Source organism: Gorilla gorilla, chromosome 10, assembly GCF_029281585.2.
Source record: "Gorilla gorilla gorilla isolate KB3781 chromosome 10, NHGRI_mGorGor1-v2.1_pri, whole genome shotgun sequence".
NCBI classification, from domain to species: Eukaryota; Metazoa; Chordata; class Mammalia; order Primates; family Hominidae; genus Gorilla; species Gorilla gorilla.
In genome coordinates this window covers 120,951,340-120,975,995 of record NC_073234.2, presented here as the reverse complement: position 1 = coordinate 120,975,995, position 24,656 = coordinate 120,951,340, and the positions used below count along the sequence as shown (strand labels likewise).

The 24,656-nt window shown below is 40.6% G+C and overlaps 1 long non-coding RNA gene across 1 annotated transcript in view; it reads right to left on the bottom strand.

Annotated features, from left to right (window-relative positions):
* Window positions 1-24,656, bottom strand: part of LOC101137671 (uncharacterized) — a 106,194-nt gene that overhangs the window by 12,052 nt on the left and 69,486 nt on the right. Inside the window, exon 3 of the long non-coding RNA XR_008670332.2 lies at window positions 24,345-24,464. This is a non-coding gene — a long non-coding RNA (uncharacterized lncRNA). The remainder of the gene's footprint in view (window positions 1-24,344; window positions 24,465-24,656) is intronic.

Below are 24,656 nucleotides of genomic sequence, written 5' to 3'. Positions count from 1 at the left end.
TTGGGACTGGTGGGAGGCACTGGCTGTGCTAAGGCCCCAGGGCACTTTTTAGAGAGATGGAAATGTTCTGTATCTCAGTTATGGTGGTGGTTACACAATTGTATACACTTCTCATAATTCATTGCACTGTAGGTCCAAAAAAAAGATGAATTTCATGATGTATAAAACATTCCTCAATAAATCTGACTTTAAAAATGATTTTTTTTTTAGAAAAAGAAGTTTCCATTTGTTCCATGACTTTTCTGCCCACTCCAACCAACCCTTAACTGTGGTGGTGAGGAATATTTTAGAAAAACCATGCATCAAAGTGGTGCTTTAGGGGCACCATTCTGTCTTCCCCAAAGCTCCTCCAGTCTTTATCTTGTGGTTGCCCTTCTCAGTAGATGAGACTCTCCAGCAATGATACTTATCAACATGAGGGGTAGGGGAGAAGCAGGAGGACACTGGAAATATTACTTCCAGCCTGAGATGTACAAGATAAAGACAGGAACCCAAGAGAAGGTGGGGGAATATGGAGGGAAGAGTAAAACTGAAGGAGAAAGGACTCCAGAAATCCAGGAAAGAGATTCAGCATTGCGTGAAAAATCTTCTGAGAAGGAAAGGAAACACTTGCAGTTTCCTCTGGACTCTGAGTATGTTCTGAGCAGTTAAGATCCATGTGCTCTGGACTGGAGGTGTCTTTACATCTGGGGTTAAATGAGAGGTCAAGGCTGCTACTGGAAAGGATCCTGATTAGCCAAAGAGAAGTCATCGTGGAGTTTGTCACTGTCACACCAAAGGGGGAGTGAGCTTCAGTGGAGAGCTCTTTCTGCCACTACCCAAATGCTACATCAGCCCAGGCTTAGCTCCTAGCCCCCAGTCATAGGTAACAAATAGCCCCTTGCAAATGGGTTGATCACTTGCTGACCTTACTGATTCAAGTGCAGTAGGGGCCTGTGGGGAACTTTTAGTTCCAGGAAGCAAATGATTGATATGTTTGTAAACTCATCCCTGAAACCCACTCGTCTGGAAGTAAGAAATTATGAAAAAGTGCAAAGCCAAGAAGGAGGAAGAAAGGGAGTGGACAGGTAGAACAAGCCTAACTGGATCCCAGCCTGGAAGACTCTCCAGGGCTGAGATCAGAACATCTCAGCAGGCACCACAAAAGAGACCTTGCACCTCCAGATACCCCTGTCCCTGTAAATTCTTTCCATGTATTATGACGGCCAATTTGATTCCACCTATTTTTGAGAATCTTCATGGCCCATAAACACTTTGTGAAAAAAAGACTAAGATGAAGTCCAGAACTCTGAGGAACTCCTCATCCAAAATGGAGGGAAAGGTTCCCCCATACTACATGCAATTTTGCATTTTTTCTAATTTGGCATCTATGTATTTGACAAAACATATGATGCAGCTTTGCAGCAATTGTGGTCCTGGTTATAAACCCAGGAGAAATCAGTGTGTATGACATGCAAAAGAATGTTCATAGCAACAATATATGTTATAACTCAAAACTGGAAATAATCCAGCTTTCTATCAATAGTACAAAGATAAATAAATTGTGGTACATTCAGACAATAGACTGCAATATAGCAATGAAAACAAAACTATCAGGACATGCACAAAATGAATAGATCTCACACATAATGTTGAGCAAAAAGAAGCTAGACAGGAGAGTACGTGTCTACAATTTCATTTATAGAAAGCTCCAGAACAACCAAAATTAATCTCAGATGGGAAAAATCCAAACAATTTTTGCCTTTTGGGAATGACTAGAACAAGAGAGACTTCTGAGTGTTCTTGTCTCTTTCTTGATTTGGGTGTTTGTAACATGGAAATTTTCATTTCTAAAAAAGTTATCCAGCTAAATATTTTGTGTGTGATATGGTTTGGCTCTGTGTCCCCCACAAATCTCATCTTGAATTGTACCCCCATGTGTCAAGGGAGGGACCTGTAATCCCCACATGTCAAGGGAGAGAAGTGATTGGATTATGGGGGCGGTTTCCCACATGCTGTTCTTGTAATAGTGAGTTCTTACAAGATCTCATGGTTTTATAAATGGTAGTTTTTCATGTGCTCTCACACACACTCTGTCTCACCTGCCACCATGTAAAACATGCCTGCTTCCCCCTCCACCATGATTGTAAGTTTCCTGAGGACTCCCTGGCCATGCAGAACTGTGAGTCAATTAAACCTCTTTCCTTTATAAATTACTCAGTTTGGGGTAGTATCTTTATAGCAGTGTGAGAACTAATACAGTATATTGGTACTGCAGAGAGTAGGGTACTGCTATAAAGATACCTGAAAACTGAAAGTGACCTTGGAACTGGGTAATAGGCAGAGGTTGGAACTGTTTGGAGGGCTCAGAAGAAGACAGGACAATGTAGGAAAGTTTGAAACTTCCTAGAGACTTGTTGAATGGGTTAAACCAAAATGCTGATAGGGATATGGGCAATGAAGTTCCAGCTGAGGTGGTCTCAGATGGAGGTGAGGAACTTCTTGGGAACTGGAGTAAAGGTGACTCTTGCTATGCTTTAGCAAAGAGACTGGCAGCATTTTGTCCCTGCTCTAGAGATCTGTGGAACTTTGAACTTGAGAGAAATTATCTGAAATTGGAACTTATGTGTAAAAGAAAAGCAGACCATTCAGGTTTGGAAAATTTGCAGCCTGATGATGCAATAGAAAAGAAAAATCCATTTTCTGGGGAGAAATTCAAGCCTTCTGCAGAAATTTGCATAAATAACGAGGAGCCACATGTTAATCACCAAGACAATGGGGAAAATGTTTCCAGGGTATGTCAGAGATTTTGGCAGCAGCTGCTCCCACAGGCCCAGAGGCCTAGGAGTCAAAAATGGTTTCACGGGCCAGCTGGCTCCTGTGTGCAGCCTTAGGACTTAGTGCCCTGTGTCCAGCTATGGCTAAAAGTGGCCAAGGTACAGCTCGGGCCATTGCTTCAGAGGGTGCAAGCCCCAAGCCTTGGTGGCTGCCATGTGGTATTGGGCCTGTGGGTACACAGAAGTCAAGAACTGAGGTTTGGGAACCTCCACCCAGATTTCAGAGGATGTAAGGAAATGCCTGAATGTACAGGCAGAAGTTTGCTGCTTGGGTGGAACCCTCATGGAGAACCTCTGCTAAGGCAATGCAGATGGGAAATGTGGAGCTGGAGCCCCCACACAGAGTCCCTACTAGGATACTGCCTAGTAGAACTGTGAGAAGAGGGCCACTGTCCTCTAGACCCCAGAATGAGAGCCAATGATAGCTTGCATTGTGTGCCTGGAACAAAGCCACAGACACTCAAGGCCAGCCAGTGAAAGTAGCCAGGAGGGGAGCTGTACCCTACAAAGCCACAGGAGTAGAGCTGCCCAAGACTGTGGGAGCCCACCTCTTGCATCAGTGAGACCTGAATGTGAGATATGGAGTCAAAGGAGATTATTTTGGAGCTTTAAGACTTAATAACTGCCCTGCTGGGTTTTGGACTTGCATGGGGCCTTTATCCCCTTTGTTTTGGCCAATTTCTCCCATTTGGAATGGGAGCATTTACGCAATGCCTGCATCCCCATTATATCTTGGAAGTAACTAACTTGATTTTGGTTTTGCAGGCTCTTAGGCAGAAGGGACTTCACTTGTCTCAGAAGAGACTTTGGACTTGGGCTTTTAAGTTAATGCTGAAATGAGTTAGGACTTTGGGAATTTGTTGGGAAGGCATGATTGGTTTTGAGATGTATAAAAGACATGAGATTTGGGAACGGCCGGGGCGAAATAATATGGTTAGGCTCTGTGTCCCCACCCAAATCTCATCTTGAATTGCAATCCACATGTGTCAAGGGAGGAATCTGTAATCTCCATGTATTGAGGGAGGGAAGTGATTGGATTATGGGCATGGTTCCCACATTCTGTTCTCATGGTAGTGAGTGAATTCTCACAGGATCTGATGGTTTTATAAATGGTAGTTGTTCCTGCAGTCACACACATTCTCTCTCACCTGCTGCCATGTAAGATGTGCCTGCTTCCCTTTCTGCCATGATTGCAAGTTTCCTGAGGCCTCCCAATCCATGAGAAACTGTGAATCAATTAAACCTCTTTCCTTTATAAATTACCCAGTTTCAGGTAGTATCTTTATAGCAGTTTCAGAACAGACTAATACAGTGTGCTTTACATATATTGTATTTTAATAAGATATACATATATATAGTATATCCATTTTTCTAACTATGTGTATCTATATATGTGTGTGTGTGCATGTCTTTATAATTGTGTGAGCCAACTCCCATATATATATATATATATATATATATATATATATATATATAGAGAGAGAGAGAGAGAGAGAGAGAGAGAGAGAGAGAGAGAGGATATATGTGTATGCCAAGCACTAGGAATTTAACACCTTAAAAATGCACAATTCATGCCCTTGTGGAACTTATGAGATAGTGGAGGGAATAACATTAAGTAAACAGTCACCAAAAAGAATAAAGAATAACAAACCATGGAATGTGCTGTAAGAAGAAAGTGGGAAAGCTAGTAATATGAGTTTGATTTTGACCTAACATCAGAAAAGGCTTTCTTTGAGGAATGACATTTCCTCAGAGTGGGCAGGAGTTAGTTGATGTGATGGTTAATTTTAGGTGTCAGCTTGACTGGGTTAAGGGCTGCCCAGATAGCTGATACAGTGTTATATCTGGGTGTGTTTGTGAGAGTGTTTCTGGAAGAGACTGGCTTTTGAATCAGTGGACTGAATAAGGAATATTTGCCCTCACTAGTGTAGGTGGACATCATCCAATCTGTTGAGAACCTGGATAGAACAAAAAGGCAAAGGAAAGGCAAATTTTAACTCTCCTCTGGATCTGGGACATCTATCTTCTTCTGCCCTTGGACATCAGAGCTTCAGGTTCTCAGGCCTTCAGCCTCCAGGACTTACACCAGCAGTCTCCCCAGTTCTCTGACCTTTGCTCTTAAGTGGAGAGTTAGAGCACCAGCTTACTCTTTTTTTTTTTTTTTTTTTTGAGACAGAGTCTCGCTCTGTCACCCAGGCTGGAGTGTAGTGGTGCGATCTCGGCTCACTGCAAGCTCTGCCTCCTGGGTTCATGCCATTCTCCTGCCTCAGCCTCTCAAGTAGCTGGGACCACAGGCACCTGCCACCATGCCCGGCTAGTTTTTTTTGTATTTTTAGTAGAGATGGGGTTTCACCGTGTTAGCCAGGATGGTCTCGATCTCCTGACCTCGTGATCTGCCCGCCTCAGCCTCCCAAAGTGCTGGGATTACAGGCATGAGCCACTGCACCAGGAGCACCAGCTTCTTTAATGCTATAGCCTGCACACAGAAGATCATGGGACTTCTCAGTGTGAGTCCATTTCCATAATAAATCCCCTCTTAAATATCTGTACATCTCTTGGTTCTGTTTTTCTGGAGAACACTGACTCACACAGTCAGTGAACCTTCAGACAGAGAGAGGCGAAGAGCAAAGGTCCTGAGAAGAATGGGCTTGGCCTCAAGAGGGACTGACAGACAGAATGAGGGACAATGGTACACCATGAGGTCAGAAAGGAGGCACAACAGGGAAGAGTCAGACAATGTTATGAATTTGGGGTCTTATTCTGAGAACAGTGGGGAACTTTTAGAGTCTTTTCAGCAGAGAGCAACATAATTCAATCTGCATCTGTTAAAGATATCTGTCACTTGTGTATGGCTACAATTGCAAAAAAGCAAAGCAATACATGCGGAAACCAGCTATGAGTCAACTGCAGTAGCCCAGGCAATGGACTGCAGGGCTGCTGATGGAAAAGGCTTTACAGAGTTCAGTTATTAAAAATTCTCACCAATTCTGGTGAGGAAAAAAAACCCCACTGCATTAAATGTAAGTAGAAAACAGTAGAAACAAATAAAACCTTCATTGGCTAACAATAGCACTCATTTATTCACATGCTTAAATACACCTTGTTTCATCAATACCATGTTTAACATTAACCCCTAAAGCATCTTTAAATTCAGAATGTAAAATTATTTTAATCACTTTTGGCCATGGACAGTGATATAGTTTGGATACTGTCCTTACCCAAATCTCATGTTGAAATGTAATTCCCAGTGTTGGCAGTGGGGCCTGGTGGGAGGTGACCAGATCATAGGAGCAGGTTTCTCATGAATGGTTTAGTACCATCCCATTGGTACTATCCTCACAATAGTAAGTTTTCATGAGATCTGGTCATTTAAAAGTGTGTGGCATCTCTCTCTCTCTCTTGCTCCTACTCTGGCCATGTGATATGCCTGCTCCCCCTTCACCTTCCGCCATGATTGTAAGTTTTCTGAGGCCTCCCCAGAAGCTGAGCAGATGCCAGCACCATGCTTCCTATACAGCCTGCAGAACCAGGAGCCAATTAAACTTTTCTTTATAAATTACTCAGGCTCAGGGATTTATTTATAGCAATATGAGAATGAACTAATATAGACCATCAGACAAAACATTAGGCATAATATCGAAAGCACTGTGTTGCTTGTCCTGATATCTAACCTTTATTGAGCACTCATCCTTTGCCAAGTATTTCTTAGTGTTTACCTGTACTGACTCATTTAATCCTCATGAAACCTCCATTAGGTAGATGCTATTATTATCCCCATGTACACATGAGGACGTTAAGGTAGAGAGGGGTGCCCAAGATTCCCAAGCAACTGAGCATCAAAGCAAAGGTTTAAATCCATGCAGCATGGTGCTAAATCTGCATTTGAACAAATACGCTATAGCTCTTCTCAGGATCAAATCATTGATTTTGACTCTTTTGGAACCTTTTGCCTAACAGCGTTATTTCCAGGCATGTCGAAGAACGCTGGAGTTCATTTGAATTTTCGACTTGGTTAAATTCATTGTTCTGTTTTCCCTTTATTGAATTATACATTCCTGGAAGTTAAATAGCTTCTCTTAAAAGTCAGCCAGAAGCTTTTGACATTTAGATGTTGGGTGCTTGATGTCCTTCATGATACAGGAATCGGTCACATCAGCTACTGTTGGCTTCAAAAAGTCTATGCTGTATTCCAAAATAAATTGACAATTTCAACTGCATTGATGGTATTCCTTTAGGATGGAAAACCAATGAATTCAAGTTCTTATTTCAGTGCTAAATCCTAGTGTAACTTTTTTAAAGAAGTGTTATGTAGGGACAGCAATAAGTTATAATCAACCCTGTAAGGTGCTACCAAATCAAATAAAGCAACTGAAATGGCCACCAGATGCAGAGAGGAAGGTCACACGTGTGCTGGCCATGACAACTTTGCTGCAGTTGACTCTGGTGCTAGGCAGCCGATGAGTTTCTTTTGACATCTATTGTAAGATGCAGCCCTTTTTTAAAAACACAAAAGTAAGAAAACTGACTTCCAGATTTGGAATGTATGATATTTATGAACTATAAATAACATATCTCTTCTATTTAGGCAAGAGGTCAATCTCCTGCATGGCGGGAGTCTACCCCTTCACTCGACTAGTCTGGCTGTCCTGCATCCCATACTAAATCTCCAAAGAGTTTCCCCTGCCAACAGTTTTAGCCCTCCTTGTTCCTCTAGCCCAATGACATCAACTACAACGATAAATGCATTCTAAATACCTTTTGAATATTTTGTGTGTGGCCTCTGGTATCAGGCAGCCTTGTCTCATATTTTATTATGGTCATCAATTAGCTCTGTGAATATGAGCAGGTTACTATGAATTCAGTTTCTCATCTAAAGAATGAAGATAGTAGTACCTACCTCCAGGGTTCTTAGAAGGATAAATGAAAGAATACATATAAATAATTTAACAGAGAATCTGGTACCTCATGACTTATCAATGGATGTTTAGCTGCTACTTACTATTAATATGATCACCATGGTAGCAGATGTCTTATCTCTTGTCAACCAAGACTCTTAGTTAATAGGTTAATTCAAAAATTCAGTTCAAGTGAGAAGTTAATAAAAAAGATATATTCAGATATCTACTACCTATATTGAGTAACTTACAGCAGACCAATGTTTATGCCAAGAAAAAAGCAGAAAAGCCAACTAAAATACAAAAATATGTCTATTTGAAGGCATCAGAGAGTTGCTAAAGCATCCAATACTTGAGAAGTCAAGATCCTGGAGAGAAGAGAACCACAGAGGTGAGCCATTTTCCTCTAGTGGCATTTTCAAAGAATCCAGACAGAGGACAACTGTTAAGAGCCAAGATGTCAGCAAAAATTGCAACAATCTTGGAGAGTTGGGGAGATAAAAATTATAGTTCAGAGCTTTCAGGGCAGCCAGGAATTGAGGGACCAAGATTCCTGAGAGAAGAGAGGCATAGAGGACTGAGCCCAACCCTCTTTTTCCCTCAGAGCAGAAGGATAAGAGACCAAGCAGAAATGTGCTGAAAACTCTCACCTTGGAATTCCTTGTCTAGTGACTGTTTAGAGTTCCAATGCTGCAGCTGAATAAACAAGTTTTTTTGTTTGATTGTTTGTTTGTTTGTTTGCATTTAAAATTTATCTTTAAAAAGACTAAAGAGTAGAAAAGTGCCAGAGTTCACATTTTTAACCACTGGGCCAGAGAGGACCTGGACACTATGCTTTGATCTTGACTTCTTTACCACATTTTGGCTTAACCATGTATTTTTAGGAACATCAAAGAATCCTAGAGTTTTTCCTGAAAATTTAGAAGAAATGGAGAAATTCCTTTAAAAAAGAAAAGAAAAGGAGAAAAGAGAAGCAAAACTTTGAAAAACTGGCACAGGATTTTTAAAAAAAGAAAAAGTCCTCTAATTTAAAAATTGAATTTGTAATTAAATGCCTCCACAAAGAAATCTTCAGGTCCAGATGGCTTCACAGGTGAAATCCTCTAAATATTTGAAGATGAAATAGCACTAATCTTAAACAATTTCCTCTTAAAAAAAGTAAAAAAAAATACTGCAAACTTCCCAATATAACTATAATGTCCAGCATTGCTTTGAAAACAAAGCCTGATGAGAACATAAGAATTGAAAATTATTAGTCATGTCTCTCATAAACCTATATGAAAACATTATAACCAAATATTATCTAACCATATATAAAAAGAATAATATATGACAACCAAGTTGGGTTTATTCCAATAATGTAGAATTGCATTTTACATTCAAAATTAATCAATCAATATAATTCACCTCATTAATACAATATGGGAGCAAAATCATAAGATCAGTTCAATAAGTTCAAAAGCATTTATAAAGCCAACATCCATTCATGATTTTTAAAAATAATAGCAAAGTAGGCCTAGAATAGAAGTTTTAAAATCTGTAAGAGTATATATATATATTTAAAAACTATAGAACACATTAATATTTAATAATGCAATCTTGATAGCTTTTCATCTGAGATCAGAAATGAGACAAAAGTATCTACTAACAGCACTTTAGTCAAAATTGCACTGGTCATAACCAGTGTAATAAGAAAAGAAAAAATAATTAAAAGGTAGATAGATTGAAAAAGAGGAAAAAAAGAACATAGAAAAGCCAAAAGATTCTACAGACAAATAATTAAATTAAGAAGCGAAGCTACCAGGCACGGTGGCTCATGCCTGTAATCTCAGCACTTTGGGAGGCCGAGGCGGGCAGATCACAAGGTCAGGAGTTCGAGACCAGCCTGACCAAAACAGTGAAACCCGGTCTCTACTAAAAATACAAAAATTAGCCGGGCGTAGTGGCTGCACCTGTAATCCCAGCTACTCAGGAGGCTGAGGCAGGAGAATCGCTTGAACCCAGGAAGTGGAGATTTCAGTGAGCTGAGATCACACAACTGCACTCCAGCCTGGGTGACAAAAAAAAAAAAAAAAAAAGAAGGGAAGCTAACATCAATATATTTTTGATGTTATTTTAAATACACTGTCAATAAACAATTACAAGTGAAAAATTTAAAGCTACCTCAAAAAATAACATTAAAATGTCAATACTTAAAATGAAAACAAAATATAAATAAGACTTTTGTCCTAAAAACTGAAAAGCATTCTTCGGATAAATTTTAAAATGCCTGAATAAGTGGAGGAATTTGCTATATTTTCACGGAGAAGAAGACTTGATCATTTAAAGGTGTCAATTCTCCCCAAATTGATCTGTAAATTCAATGAAATCTCAATAAAATTCCTAGTAGGTAGGGTGTGTGTGTGTGTGTGTGTGTGTGTGTGTGTGTGTGTGTGTGTGTGTTTGTGCCAGAGAAAATTCACCTGCTGTTTTAACATTTATATAAAAATGAGAAGTGCCAAGGATGGCCAAAATAATATTGAAGAACTTTAAAAACTGAGAATTTATACTACCAGATATTAAAACTTTTATAAAACTACAGTAATTAAAATAGTATAGTATTGGTGAAAGGATAGACAAATAGACCTACAGAACTGAACAGAGTTCAGAAACAAAGATGAAAATGCCTGCAGTGAAGATGGGATGGTCTTTTCAATAAATGGAAGCAGTCAGTTGGATATGGAAAAAAAAAAAACCTCATCTTAACCCCTCCCTACACTACACACAATAATCAATTCCAGGTGTATTTTATTATCTAAACATAAAACAATACAACTTTTAGAAGATAACATAGGAAAACATTCTAATAATTATTAACAGAACCACAAAAGGAAAAAGTGACTAATTGTACCGTGATAATATGAAGAATGTCCTTTTCAAAGACACTTGTATTAGAATGAAAAGACAAGCCACAGGGTGGAAGAAGATATTTATAATGCATATATTTAATGAAGGAACTAAAATCCAGAATACATAAAAAAGGAAATAATGTCTGAATTAATAAGTAAACAATATAGACATTCCAGTAAAAAAATAGGCAAATGACTTGAATAAACACCTTGCTAAAAGAAATATAAAAATGCCCAATAAACATTTGGAAAGGTGGCACTCTTCATGGAAAATGCAAATGAAAGCCACAATGAGACACCACGCACTGAGATCTTGATTTCTAAATCCTATTCTCCAATAAAAGAAATCAGGGCTTCTTAAAGAAATGGGTGAGGCTGGGGCAGGGAAAATGTAATATAAACCTGGAGTATCTTGTAGTACCAGAAAGTAAGAAAGTACTTTAAAAGCAAAAGGATTGTGGGGATGGCACATTAAAGGAACATAGGAGTCACCCTGAAAGAGCTCCCAATTGCCAGAGATGAAAAAATGTGAGCAGCAAATAAATAATGTAGTATTAGATTACAACCCAAAGATTATAATTAACTCATGTTAATTAATATTAATTAACATGAGTTCTTACGGATATGAATGAATGAGATTAAACAAATCTTCCTTGCAGAAAAAATCCAAATAATATACCTAGATATTCCACCTTCCAAAAGGTAGAACTTAAGTCTCCCTCTCCTCCCAACTTGAGGTGGGCTAGGCATAGTGATTCACTGCCAAAATATAGGATTGAGAAAAGGAGAAATAGTGACTTCACAGTGGAGAAATCTGGGGAGAACATTACCTTCACCAAGTGATGAGAGTTAACATCATCAATGATGCCATGTGGCTGTCATGTACTCTTTAATTTTGGTGTAATGAGAAGAACACTTTACCTCTGTAACATTATTTCCAAAAACTCTTACTTCCATTCTGGCCATAAGAAAAACATCAAACAGACCCAGAATGGGGGACTTGCTATAGGAGGGCTTGCCAGTATCACTCAAGACTATCAAGGTCATAAAAAACAAAGGAAAGACTGAGATACTATCACAGACCAGAAGACACTAGGGAGGCATGACAACCGAATGCAATGTGGTACCCTGGAAGAAGGGTTGCTATAACAGAAAGAGGATAAAACTGGAAAAAACTGATGAAATCTAAATAAAATCTGGAGTTTACTTAATAGCAACCTACCAATATCAGTTTCTTCACTTTGACAAAGATGCTACAGTAATGGAAGATGTTCACAAATGGGGAAAATTGAGTGAGGGCTATACAGGAACTCTTCACACTGTCTTTGCAACTTTCCTGTAAATCTAAATTATCCCATAATAAAAGATTTATTAAAAGCAAACAAAAATATTAGATATCACTTTACCCCCACAAGAACAGCTATAATTAGAAACAATAACATAGACAATATCAAGCGTTGGCAAGAATGCGGAAGCCATTAGAACTTTCTTACTCCACAAACAGAAGCAGAATGGACACAACCACTTTGAAAAACTCTTCCTCAGTATCTATTAAACCTGAATATATGTACAACTTAGGACCTGGCAATTTTTCTCTTAGATATATACTCAAAAGAAATGTCTGCGTGTGTTCATCAAAAGATCTGTATAAAAGTGTCTATAGTAGCACTATTTATAATAGCTAGTCACTAGGAACAACATATATATTCTTCAGGGTAGACTGAATAGATAAACTGGGGGTATTCAACACTTCCAGAGCACCACTCAAACTCAGATGGTGGACAGCTGTCCAGGTGTTGTCTTACTAAAGGTCACTCACATCTCTATTTGACTATCATTTACTGAGTGCTTACTGTGTACCAACACATAGCTCAAAGAATACTATACAACGAGGTTGAGCAAATTATTGCAACACTAAACAACATGGATGGCTTTTACAAACATAATGCCAAGCAAAACAAGTTAAGCTCCAAGCAAAAAAAAAAAAATTCTGATTTATTTAATAGGTGAAATTCATTAATGCTGATAAAAGTCAGAGTAGTGGCTACATTTGAGATGGGAGTGTGTAATGCTTGGAATAAGGCATGAGGAAAGATTTGGGGGTGCTGGCAAAGTTCTGGTCCTTGATCTGGTTGCTGGTTATGCTGGGTGTTCACTTTACAAAAACACATCCCACTATAATCTTAGATCTGTGAGCTTTTCTCAATGTATGTTATACTTCAATAAAAACTTTACTTAAAGCTAAAAAATGATACGTACATACTTCAAACCTGTTTAATTTTAACTTAAAACATATAAATGCACATTCATTCACCACTCTTTTGATGTGGAGCCAAGGCTTTTCTTTGAGAATGGGTCTGCTGACTGCAGCTCCTTGTCATCTTTCTTACATACACCACACCCTTTAATGCATCATCTACAATTTCCAGCATCAGTTTCTTTGAAGTTGAGAGAGACCTTAAAGACCCTTGTAAAGCAATCTGAGTAAAGAATCTTGCTAGAATTTTATGATTTTCCCAATCCTTTCATTGTCTCATCCACACCCAATTCCATAGTAAGTTTTAGCAGTTCTTAGTCTGCCTTTACAAAGCTTTCAACTCAGCATTGATAGAAACAGTTCCCTTTTTTTTGGCACAATTTATTTTATTTTGGGGTTAATACTGGATTAAGTAATTAATAACTAAGAATGACATAAATGGGCTTGGAACCAAACACAAATGCTCCTTAATGGACATGCAATTCTGCTGACAGGACCAGACATATATAGGTTTGCTAGATACTAACCCGCATTTGCAGGTACTCCCCATAATGCGAGCATGCATTCATCAATGAGCTTTGCAGAGGAAATAAGCTTCACTTCATCCCCTATGTGTGTCAAGTGGACATCTCATGTATGTCTCTAAACTCCCAGCTGCTATCACTGGTCATTCTTGGATCATCTTTTACCTGGGCCACCATGGAGGCCCCTTAATGACTTTCCACATAGGAATTTTTATTTCTAAAGTAAAACTCATGTACCTGTTTCCTGCTTAAAATTATTTATATGTAGAATGCCTGGCATACTGTGAGTGCTCAATAAATATACACTAAATGAGCAAGTGGCTAAACGATTGGACAGAGGAGTCTTCAGTTCCTCCAGGACAAAGTTCCAGATCTTAGGTCTGTCCTATGAGGCCCTTTACCGTCAGGTCCTGCTCGCCTTTCCAGTCATCTCATCTCCTATCTCCTCAGTGTATCCTGCGCTGCAGCTCCACTAAGCCCATTGCACCTGCTGGCCCACAGCCCATCGCCCATGCTGCTTCTCTGCTTGAAGTGCCCTTTTTCCATCGCCTTCCCTACATAAGACCCAACTATTCCCTCCTCTTTGATTGCTGGCCCTGTCACATTCCAGTGGAGCTTATCCATAGTTCTGATCTCCTGCTTTACAAACCCCATTATTATAATTCCTTGTCATATGCCTGTCGCTCCCATAGACAGTTCAACAGAGAGACTGAAGGGCTAAGATTCAGCCCCTTTATTTGGCTTCACAATCTCGATGTCTAACTCGACCTTGGCATACAGTTGGTGCTCAACACAGGCATGAAGGCAGAAGCCTGCTGGCCAGAGTTCAAATCCTGGCTCTGCCACTTGATAGCTGTGAAGCCTTAGGCAGATTCTTTCTCCAACACTCAGTTTCCTGTAAAACAGGAGCAATGCTGCTCACTTCACAGTGCTACTATGAAGACTAAGTGAGATCCCTGATGTAAAGAGCCTGGCACGCAAAAAGCACTCAATCAACAGAACCTAAAAGCATGTGGGAGTGTTCACTCTCAGGGTCTAGACAACTGTTCACCTGTGTCCACCCAGTTCAAATGGAAGTCTGGGTGTGATGAGAACCTCAGTATCTGCACACAGCAGATACTTAATATGTATTTGCTGAATGAATGGGTGATGTTCCCTGTCCTCCCTGTCCTTTGTCTCACTCTCCTCTCTGCCCTTAGCACCATATTCTCCATATCCAGCCCCATCTCTGTGGGTAATTTGAAATTAAAATCCCAAAGTTATTTTTCATAAGCGAGAACAATCACTCTTGAGTCTGCTGGCACAGCATCCTGACAGGGGGCTGGCAACGGCCGGTTCACAGTGAGCCCTGCCAGGGGACTGCGCACATGCTTCTAAGAATAACTCAGTGTCCAAGAATTCCGCCTGTTCTATCACAAGCTGGGGCCGGCAGGCAGCTGGTTTGCATTAGCGTGGAGGGCGATGGCATTCCACTTTACTACAGTGAGGCTGCCGCCCCTCCCTCCCTCCCTCCCTCCCTCTGTTCCCACTTGGGGCTGTCATTGAGCAGGCAGAATCTTCATTTCGCAGCCTTGAAAGCACCAGGAAAGGGTCTGGTTAGAGGTAAACTGAAGAGCAGACGTTGTTTGCCTTCTGGGTCCTTTGTCTCACATCTGGGTCATCACACTTCCATTTGGGCATTGTCCTAAGTCCCCAGTGATCCAAGTAATCCAAGGCCACAGGAATATCCCATCTAAACCTGCCTTTACAAAAGCAGTCTGTGCCTGCAATTAGTCCTGACCATTCATCCATTCATTCATTTCTACACAGAATTATTGACGACTAAACCTAAAGGGGGTTTAGGAAATCACTCAAGGAGGCAATTTGATCTATAGTGGTATTATTCTTCTAGGGAAATTTGGAAATGTCTGAGAGTATTTACTTTGGTGGTGTCAAGAAGAGAAAGAGCACTCCTGGCATTTACTGGGCAAAAACTAAGGACACAAAATATCCTGTCATGCACAGAACATTCCCACATGATAAAAAAAATTGTCCAGGAGAAGTATATCAATAGTATCTCCCTTGAGAAGCGCAACTGGAGTGGAATGTGTCATCCTGTGTCCACCCATTCCTTTCTTACTCCATACCATATTGGGTATGAGCACAGGCTTCCTCATTCCTGGCTTCTACATATCTTATCATCAAATATTTGAAATAGATTTGTTTTGTGGTAAAGTGAGAAAAAAAGACCACGGCCATGGAGTCAAAAAGACCAGGGCAAATATTATGTTTCTGCAAATCTAGCTATGGAAACTTGACAGAGTTAATGCTTCTTGGAAGCCCACACTCCTCACCTGTACAATAGTACTCATGATATCTGTGTTACATGATGGTTATGAACATGGGTGCCATATTGCACAACTCCTGAAATTGAGTAACATGGTCCAGTAGTAAGAATTAAATAAGAACTTGCATAGCATGCTGGATGCATAGTGGGCATTAAGTATACTGTAGATGTTACATGTAAAGTGCCTTGTACTCTGCCTGGCATGCAATAGAGGCTCTATAAATTTCAATCCCATCCCCTTCTCCATTCTATCTCCTCCCTCCTCCCAAGATGTCATGTAACTCACTAAAGGTCCTCTATAATTCATTGATTAAGGGCTAAATGGTTGGTTCCACGCTGGATGGTTGTGAGGGGACAGAAAGGGTACTTATGAAAAAGCCATGGTCCCTACTGTCATAGAACTTAAAAATTGGGGGTTCTAATAAGACCTATATGTATACATGTGTTTGTACAGATGAGTGTAAGATGGATACAAAAATATATTAAACTATAAAGATTTGCAGTCTACCTCCTCTGCATTCTACCTCCCATTATTCCAAAAGGAAGTATCTCTTGATCATTTGGTTCATTACCAGGTCTTTATCGTGCTTACAGAGAAGGAAGATAAAAGGATGAGAGAAGCCAAATTGCTGTAAATAAGACAGGATAAAACAAGAGCGGGAAAGGAATAGGGAGGAGACATCATAGAAAGTGAGAAAGAATGAAGAAGAAAGAACAAAGAAAGAATGAGAAGTAGCTTTCTGGAGGAGTGGGACCTTGGGACTATAATCAGAGAAGCCCCATTGTGATCCCCTGAGATATGGTTACAATCAACTAGAACTCCTCAAAGATTCTTCCCAAAGATTTCTCCAAAGTCTGGGTGCAGTCATTATGTCCAGCCTCTTGCTTTCTTCGCCCTTGCTTTCATATTCACACTCTGTCAACCCAGCTATAAAACCCAGCTCATTCTTCAATTCCCTGCAAAAAACCTGCCAGCTCAAGGCCCTTGTGAGAGTGTCAGACTTTCCTTGAGGTGTGGGGGAAGGAGAGAAAAGGAATGACATCAACAAAGCACAAAACAACTTCACAATGAATATCAGACACTCCCCCTTGTAAAGGCCCTTCGCCATGGGGAACTTGCTCTTCAGCTCTCAGAAGCCCCACCTCAGCTGATCTCACTGGTTCTTCCTTCTCCTCCCCACAACTCCTCCTCATCATGTCTCTTCTTTTCTCTTCTCCCCACTACTCCCCCACCAGAAGCAGAAAACCAATGATTCTTTTTTCCCTCAGTCTGAGCAACTGAACCATCTCCCTTTGTTCCTCTGAGCCAACCAAAACCCATGCCTTTTGAGTTTTCTTGTACCCTCAATGGACAAATCAAGGTGTGTTTAGTCAAAGCTGTTCCCTCTTTTAAAATAATGAAGTTAGATAATAGACCTTTCACCTCATTTTTCCTATCTGCAACTTAAATAAGTCCAAATTGTTGAGAGAAATAAAACATGATGGAAATTCAGCGTGCTAGTTCGGGAGGATTTCCTAGGCAAGGTTGACTTTAGGCCCTTGAAGGATAGATGGGATTTGGACAGAATTTGACAGGGAACCCAGTGGTATCACAACATAAATAAAAGTGTGGAGGCTGAATTGGCACAGAACATACAAGGGAGAGTGAAGGTCTTGTCCTAGCTGAAGCCAATGACACACTGGCTAGTAGTAGAGGATAAAAATATGAGAGTTAAGGTAGGATTGTGCATGGAAGACTCTGAGTGTGCCGGCTAGGAACCTGACCAAAACCTGATCTCACCTTTGGGATAAGCCAAACCATTTTTCAGGTTTTCTTTCTTTCCTTCTTTCTTTCTGCAAGAAAACCATATCAATGATTTTTTAGCTACATGTAAAAGTTAATTTTATGTGTCAACCTGACTGGGTCATGAGGTGCCCCTATAAACATTATTTAAACATTAGTATTTAATACTAAATTTTAACATTATTAGTTAAGCGTTATTTCTATGTGCCTGTGACGGTGTTTCAGGAAGAGGTTCATATTTGGATTGGCATATTTGGATTGGCAGAATATCCAGTTCATATTTGGATTGGTAAAGCAGATCTGCCCTCCCCAGTGTGGCCGGGCATCATCCAATCTGTAGAAGGCCTGAATAGGACAAAGAGATCAGGGATGAGCAAATTCTCTCTCTCCTTTAACAGGGACATCTATCTTCTCCTGCTTTCTCACACCAAGCTCTTTGGCCTTCAGAGTCCAGGACTTATATCAACACACCCTCCTACCCTCTAAGTTCTCAGGCCTTCAAACTTGGATTGAATTACCCCACTAGTTTTTCTGGATCTCCAGCTTGCAAATATCAGAGGGTGGAACTTCTCAGCCTTCATAACCATGTGAACCAATTCCCATAATTAATAAAATAAATCAGGTGGAGCCAAGATGGCCGAATAGGAACAGCTCCAGTCTACAGCTCCCAGCATGAGCGACACAGAAGACGAAAGATTTCTGCATTTCCAACTGAGGTACCGGGTTCATCTCACTGGAGATTGTCGGACAGTGGGTGCAGGACAGTGGATGCAGTGCACCAAGCGTGAGCCAAAGCAGGGCGAGGCATCGCCTCACCCAGGAAGCACAAGGGGTCAGGGAATTCCCTTTCCTAGCCAAGGAAAGGAGTGACAGACGTCACCTGGAAAATCAGGTCACTCTCACCCTAACACTGGCTTTTCCGATGGTCTTAGCAAATGGCACACCAGGAGACTGTATCCCGCACCTGCCTCAGAGCATCCTATGCCCACGGAGCCTCACTCATTGCTAGCACAGCAGTCTGCGATCAAACTGCAAGGCGGCAGTGAGGCTGGGGGAGGGGTGCCCGCCATTGCCGAGGCTTGAGTAGGTAAACAAAGCGGCCGGGAAGCCCGAACTGGGTGGAGCCCACCGCAGCTCAAGGAGGCCTGCCTGCCTCTGTAGACTCCACCTCTGGGGACAGGGCATAGCCAAACAAAAGTCAGCAGAAACCTCTGCAGACTTAAATGTCCCTGTCTGACAGCTTGGAAGACAGTAGTGGTTCTCCCAGCACGCAGCTGGAGATCTGAGAACGGACAGACTGCCTCCTCAAGTGGGTCCCTGACCCCCGAGTAGCCTAACTGGGAGGCACCCCCTAGTAGGGGCAGACTGACACCTCACATGGCCGGGTACTCCTCTGAGACAAAACTTCCAGAGAAACAATCAGGCAGCAACATCTGCTGTTCACCAATATTTGCTGTTCTGCAGCCTCCGCTGCTGATACCCAGGCAAACAGGGTCTGGAGTGGACCTCCAGCAAACTCCAACAGACCTGCAGCTGAGGATCCTGACTGTTAGAAGGAAAACTAACGAACAGAAAGGACATCCACACCAAAAACCCATCTGTACGTCACCATCATCAAAGACCAAAGGTAGATAAAACCACAAAGATGGGGAAAAAACAGAGCAGAAAAACTGAAAATTCTCAAAATCAGAGCACCTCTCCTCCTCCAAAGGAACGCAGCTCCTCACCAGCAACAGAACAAAGCTGGATGGAGAATGACTTTGACGAGTTGAGAGAAGAAAGCTTCAGATGATCAAACTACTCCGAGCTAAAGGAGGAAGTTCGAACCCATGGCAAAGAAGTTAAAAACCTTGAAAAAAGATGAGACGGATGGATAACTAGAATAACCAACGCAGAGAAGTCCTCAAAGGACCCGATGGAGCTGAAAACCAAGGCACGAGAACTACGTGAAGAATGCACAAGCCTCAGTAGCCAATTCGATCAACTAGAAGAAAGGGTATCAGTGATGGAAGATCAAATAAATGAAATGAAACGAGAAGAGAAGTTTGGAGAAAAAAGAATAAAAAGAAACGAACAAAGCCTCCAAGAAATATGGGACTATGTGAAAAGACCAAATCTACATCTGATTGGTGTACCTGAAAGTGATGGGGAGAATGGAACCAAGTTGGAAAACACTCTGCAGGATATTATCCAGGAGAACTTCCACAATCTAGCAAGGCAAGCCAACATTCAGATTCAGGAAATACAGAGAATGCCACAAAGATACTCCTCAAGAAGAGCAACTCTAAGACACATAATTGTCAGATTTACCAAAGTTGAAATGAAGGAAAAACTGTTAAGGGAAGCCAGAGAGAAAGGTCAGGTTACCCACAAAGGGAAGCTCATCAGACTAACAGATGACCTGTTGGCAGAAACCCTACAAGCCAGAAGAGAGTGGGGGCCAATATTCAACATGCTTAAAGAAAAGAATTTTCAACCCAGAACTTCATATCCAGCCAAACTAAGCTTCATAAGTGAAGGAGAAATATAATACTTTACAGACAAGCAAACGCTGAGAGATTTTGTCACCACCAGGCCTGCCCTAAAAGAGCTCCTGAAGGAAGCACTAAACATAGAAAGGAACAACTGGTACCAGCCACTGCAAAAACATGCCAAATTGTAAAGACCATCAAGGCTAGGAAGAAGCTGCATCAACTAACGAGCAAAATAACCAGCTAACATCATAATGACAGGACCAAATTCACACATAACAATATTAACCTTAAATGTAAATGGGCTAAATGCTCCAAATAAAAGACACAGACTGGCAAACTGGATAAAAAGTCAAGACCCATCAGTGTGCTATATTCAGGAAACCCATCTCACATGCAGAGACACACGTAGGCTCAAAATAAAGGGATGGAGGAAGATCTACCAAGCAAATGGAAAACAGAAAAAGGCAGGGGTTGCAATTCTAGTCTCTGATAAAACAGACTTTAAACCAACAAAGATCAAAAGAGACAAAGAAGGCCATTACATAATGGTAAAAGGATCAATTCAACAAGAAGAGCTAACTATCCTAAATATATAGGCACCCAATACAGGAGCACCCAGATTCATAAAACAAGTCCTTAGAGACCTAGAAAGAGACTTAGACTCCCACACAATAATAATGGGAGACTTTAACACCCCACTGTCAACATTAGACAGATTGAGACAGAAAGTTAACAAGGATATCCAGGAATTGAACTCAGCTCTGCACCAAGCAGACCTAATAGACATCTGCAGAACTCTCCACCCCAAATCAACAGAATATACATTCTTTTCAGCACCACACCACACCTATTCCAAAACTGACCACATAGTTGGAAGCAAAGCACTCCTCAGCAAATGTAAAAGAACAGAAATTATAATAAACTGTCTCTCAGACCACAGTGCAATCAAACTAGAACTCAGGATTAACAGTGCAATCAAACTAGAACTCACTCAAAACTGCTCAACTACATGGAAACTGAACAACCTGCTCCTGAATGACTACTGGGTACATAACGAAATGAAGGCAGAAATAAAGATGTTCTTTGAAACCAATGAGAACAAAGACACAACATACCAGAATCTCTGGGACACATTCAAAGCAGTGTGTAGAGGGAAATTTATAGCACCAAATGCCCACAAGAGAAAGCAGGAGAGATCTAAAATTGACACCCTAACATCACAATTAAAAGAACTAGAGAAGCAAGAGCAAACATATTCAAAAGCTAGCAGAAGGCAAGAAATAACTAAGATCAGAGCAGAACTGAAGGAAATACAGACACAAAACACCCTTCAAAAAATCAATGAATCCAGGAGCTGGTTTTTTGAAAAGATCAGCACAATTGATAGACCACTAGCAAGACTAATAAAGAAGAAAAGAGAGAAGAATCAACTAGATGCAATAAAAAATCATAAAGGGGTATCACCACTGATCCCACAGAAATACAAACTACCATCAGAGAATACTATAAACACCTCTACGCAAATAAACTAGAAAATCTGGAAGAAATGGATAAATTCCTCGACACATACACCCTCCCAAGACTAAACCAGGAAGAAGTTGAATCTCTGAATAGACTTACAACAGGCTCTGAAATTGAGGCAATAATTAATAGCTTACCAACCAAAAAAAGTCCAGGACCAGATGGATTCACAGCCAAATTCTACCAGAGGTACAAGGAAGAGCTGGTACCATTCCTTCTGAAACTATTCCGATCAATAGAAAAAGAGAGAATCCTCCCTAACTCATTTTATGAGGCCAGCATCATCCTGATACCAAAGCCTGGCAGAGACACAACAAAAAAAGAGAATTTTAGACCAATATCCCTGATGAACATCAATGCAAAAATCCTCAATTAAATACTGGCAAACCGAATCCAGCAGCACATCAAAAAGCTTATCCACCATGATCAAGTGGGCTTCATCCCTGGGATGCAAGGCTGGTTCAACATACACAAATCAATAAACGTAATCCAGCATATAAACAGAACCAACGACAAAAACAACATGATTATCTCAATAGATGCAGAAAAGGCCTTTGACAAAATTCAACAATGCCTCATGCTAAAAACTCTCAATAAATTAGGTATTGATGGGACATATCTCAAAATAATAAGAGCTATCTATGACAAACCCACAGCCAATATCACACTGAATGGGCAAAAACTGGAAGCATTCCCTTTGAAAACTGCCACAACACAGGGATGCCCTCTCTCACCACTCCTATTCAACATAGTGTTGGAAGTTCTGGCCAGGGCAATTAGGCAGGAGAAAGAAATAAAGGGTATTCAATTAGGAAAAGAGGAAGTCAAATTGTCCCTGTTTGCAGATGACATGATTGTATATCTAGAAAATCCCATCGTCTCAGCCCAAAATCTCTTTAAGCTGATATGCAACTTCAGAAAAGTCTCAGGATACAAAATCAATGTGCAAAAATCACAGGCATTCTTATACACCAATAACAGACAAAATCATGAGTGAACTCCCATTCACAATTGCTTCAAAGAGAGTAACATACCTAGGAATCCAACTTACTAGGGATGTGAAGGACCTCTTCAAGGAGAACTACAAACCACTGCTCAACGAAATAAAAGAGGATACAAACAAACGGAAGAATATTCCATGCTCATGGGTAGGAAGAATCAATATCGTGAAAATGGCCATACTGCCCAAGGTAATTTATAGATTCAATGCCATCCCCATCAAGCTACCAATGACTTTCTTCACAGAATTGGAAAAAACTACTTTAAAGTTCATATGGAACCAAAAAAGAGCCCACATTGCCAAGTCAATCCTAAGCCAAAAGAACAAAGTTGGAGGCATCACACTACCTGACTTCAAACTATACTACAAGGCTACAGTAACCAAAACAGCATAGTACTGGTACCAAAACAGAGATATAGAACAATGGAACAGAACAGAGCCCTCAGAAATAATGCCACAGATCTACAACTATCTGATCTTTGACAAACCTGACAAAAACAAGAAATGGGGAAAGGATTCCCTATTAATAAATGGTGCAGGGAAAACTGGCTAGCCATATGCAGAAAGCTGAAACTGGATCCCTTCCTTACACCTTATACAAAAATTAATTCAAGATGGATTAAAGACTTAAATCTTAGACCTAAAACCATAAAAACCCTAGAAGAACACCTAGGCAATACCATTCAGGACATAGGCATGGGCAAGGACTTCATGTCTGAAACACCAAAAGCAATGGCAACAAAAGCCAAAATACACAAATGGGATCTAATTAAACTAAAGAGCTTCTGCACAGCAAAAGAAACTACCATCAGAGTGAACAAGCAACCTACAGAATGGGAGAAAATTTTTGCAATCTACTCATCTGACAAAGGGCTAATAGCCAGAATCTGCAATGAACCCAAACAAATTTACAAGAAAAAAACAAACAACCCCATCAACAAGTGGGCGAAGGACATGAACAGACACTTCTCAAAAGAAGACATTTATGCAGCCAAAAGACACACGAAAAAATGCTCATCATCACTGGCCATCAGAGAAATGCAAATCAAAACCACAGTGAGATACCATCTCACACCAGTTAGAGTGGCAATCATTAAAAAGTCAGGAAACAACAGGTGCTGGAGAGGATGTGGAGAAATAGGAACGCTTTTACACTGTTGGTAGGAGTGTAAACTAGTTCAACCATTGTGGAAGTCAGTGTGGTGATTCCTCAGGAATCTAGAACTAGAAATACCATTTGACCCAGCCATCCCATTACTGGGTATATACAGAAAGGATTATAAATCATGCTGCTATAAAGACACATGCACACATATGTTTATTGCAGCATTATTCACAATAGCAAAGACTTGGAACCAACCCAAATGTCCAACAATGATAGACTGGATTAAGAAAATGTGGCACATATAAACCATGGAATACTACGCAGCCATAAAAATGATGAGTTCATGTCCTTTGTAGGGACATGGATGAAACTGGAAACCATCATTCTCAGCAAACTATCGCAAGGACAAAAAAACCAAACACCGCCTGTTCTCATTCATAGGTGGGAATTGAACAATGAAAACACATGGACACAGGAAGGAGAACATCACCCAGGCCTGTTGTGGGGTGGGGGGAGGGGGGAGGGATAGCATTAGGAGATATACCTAATGTTAAATGACGAGTTAATGGGTGCAGCACACGAACATGGCACATGTATACTTATGTAACAAACCTGCAAGTTGTGCACATGTACCCTAAAACTTAAAGTATAAGAAAAAAAAAAAGAATTACCCATAGTATAATTAGTTTATAAAATTCTTACCAGAATTTTTTCCTCAGTGAAATTACAAGTTAATTAATTTACAAATGTCTTACCAGAGATGGATTCATGAATTCTTCTAAATAGACCCGACACAGTTTGCAATCCCCGTCATCTGTGATGTGGCCTCCATACATGATCTCATCAAAGAGATAACGGAGATCTTCCCACGGGACCTGTGGAGAAAACCACACAAATATTCACTGCTGGGTGCAGAGTCTGCCTCAGAGTAGCCAACCAGTGGCACGTGCCCCTCTAACACAATGCCCTCCAAGCCTCCGTCAATAGGAGGATTTAAAGGTGGTTCAGAAATTGTCTAAGTTTCTGCAGAGAATTTCTTGGCAGAATTATTTTCAGTGTCTTCTAAT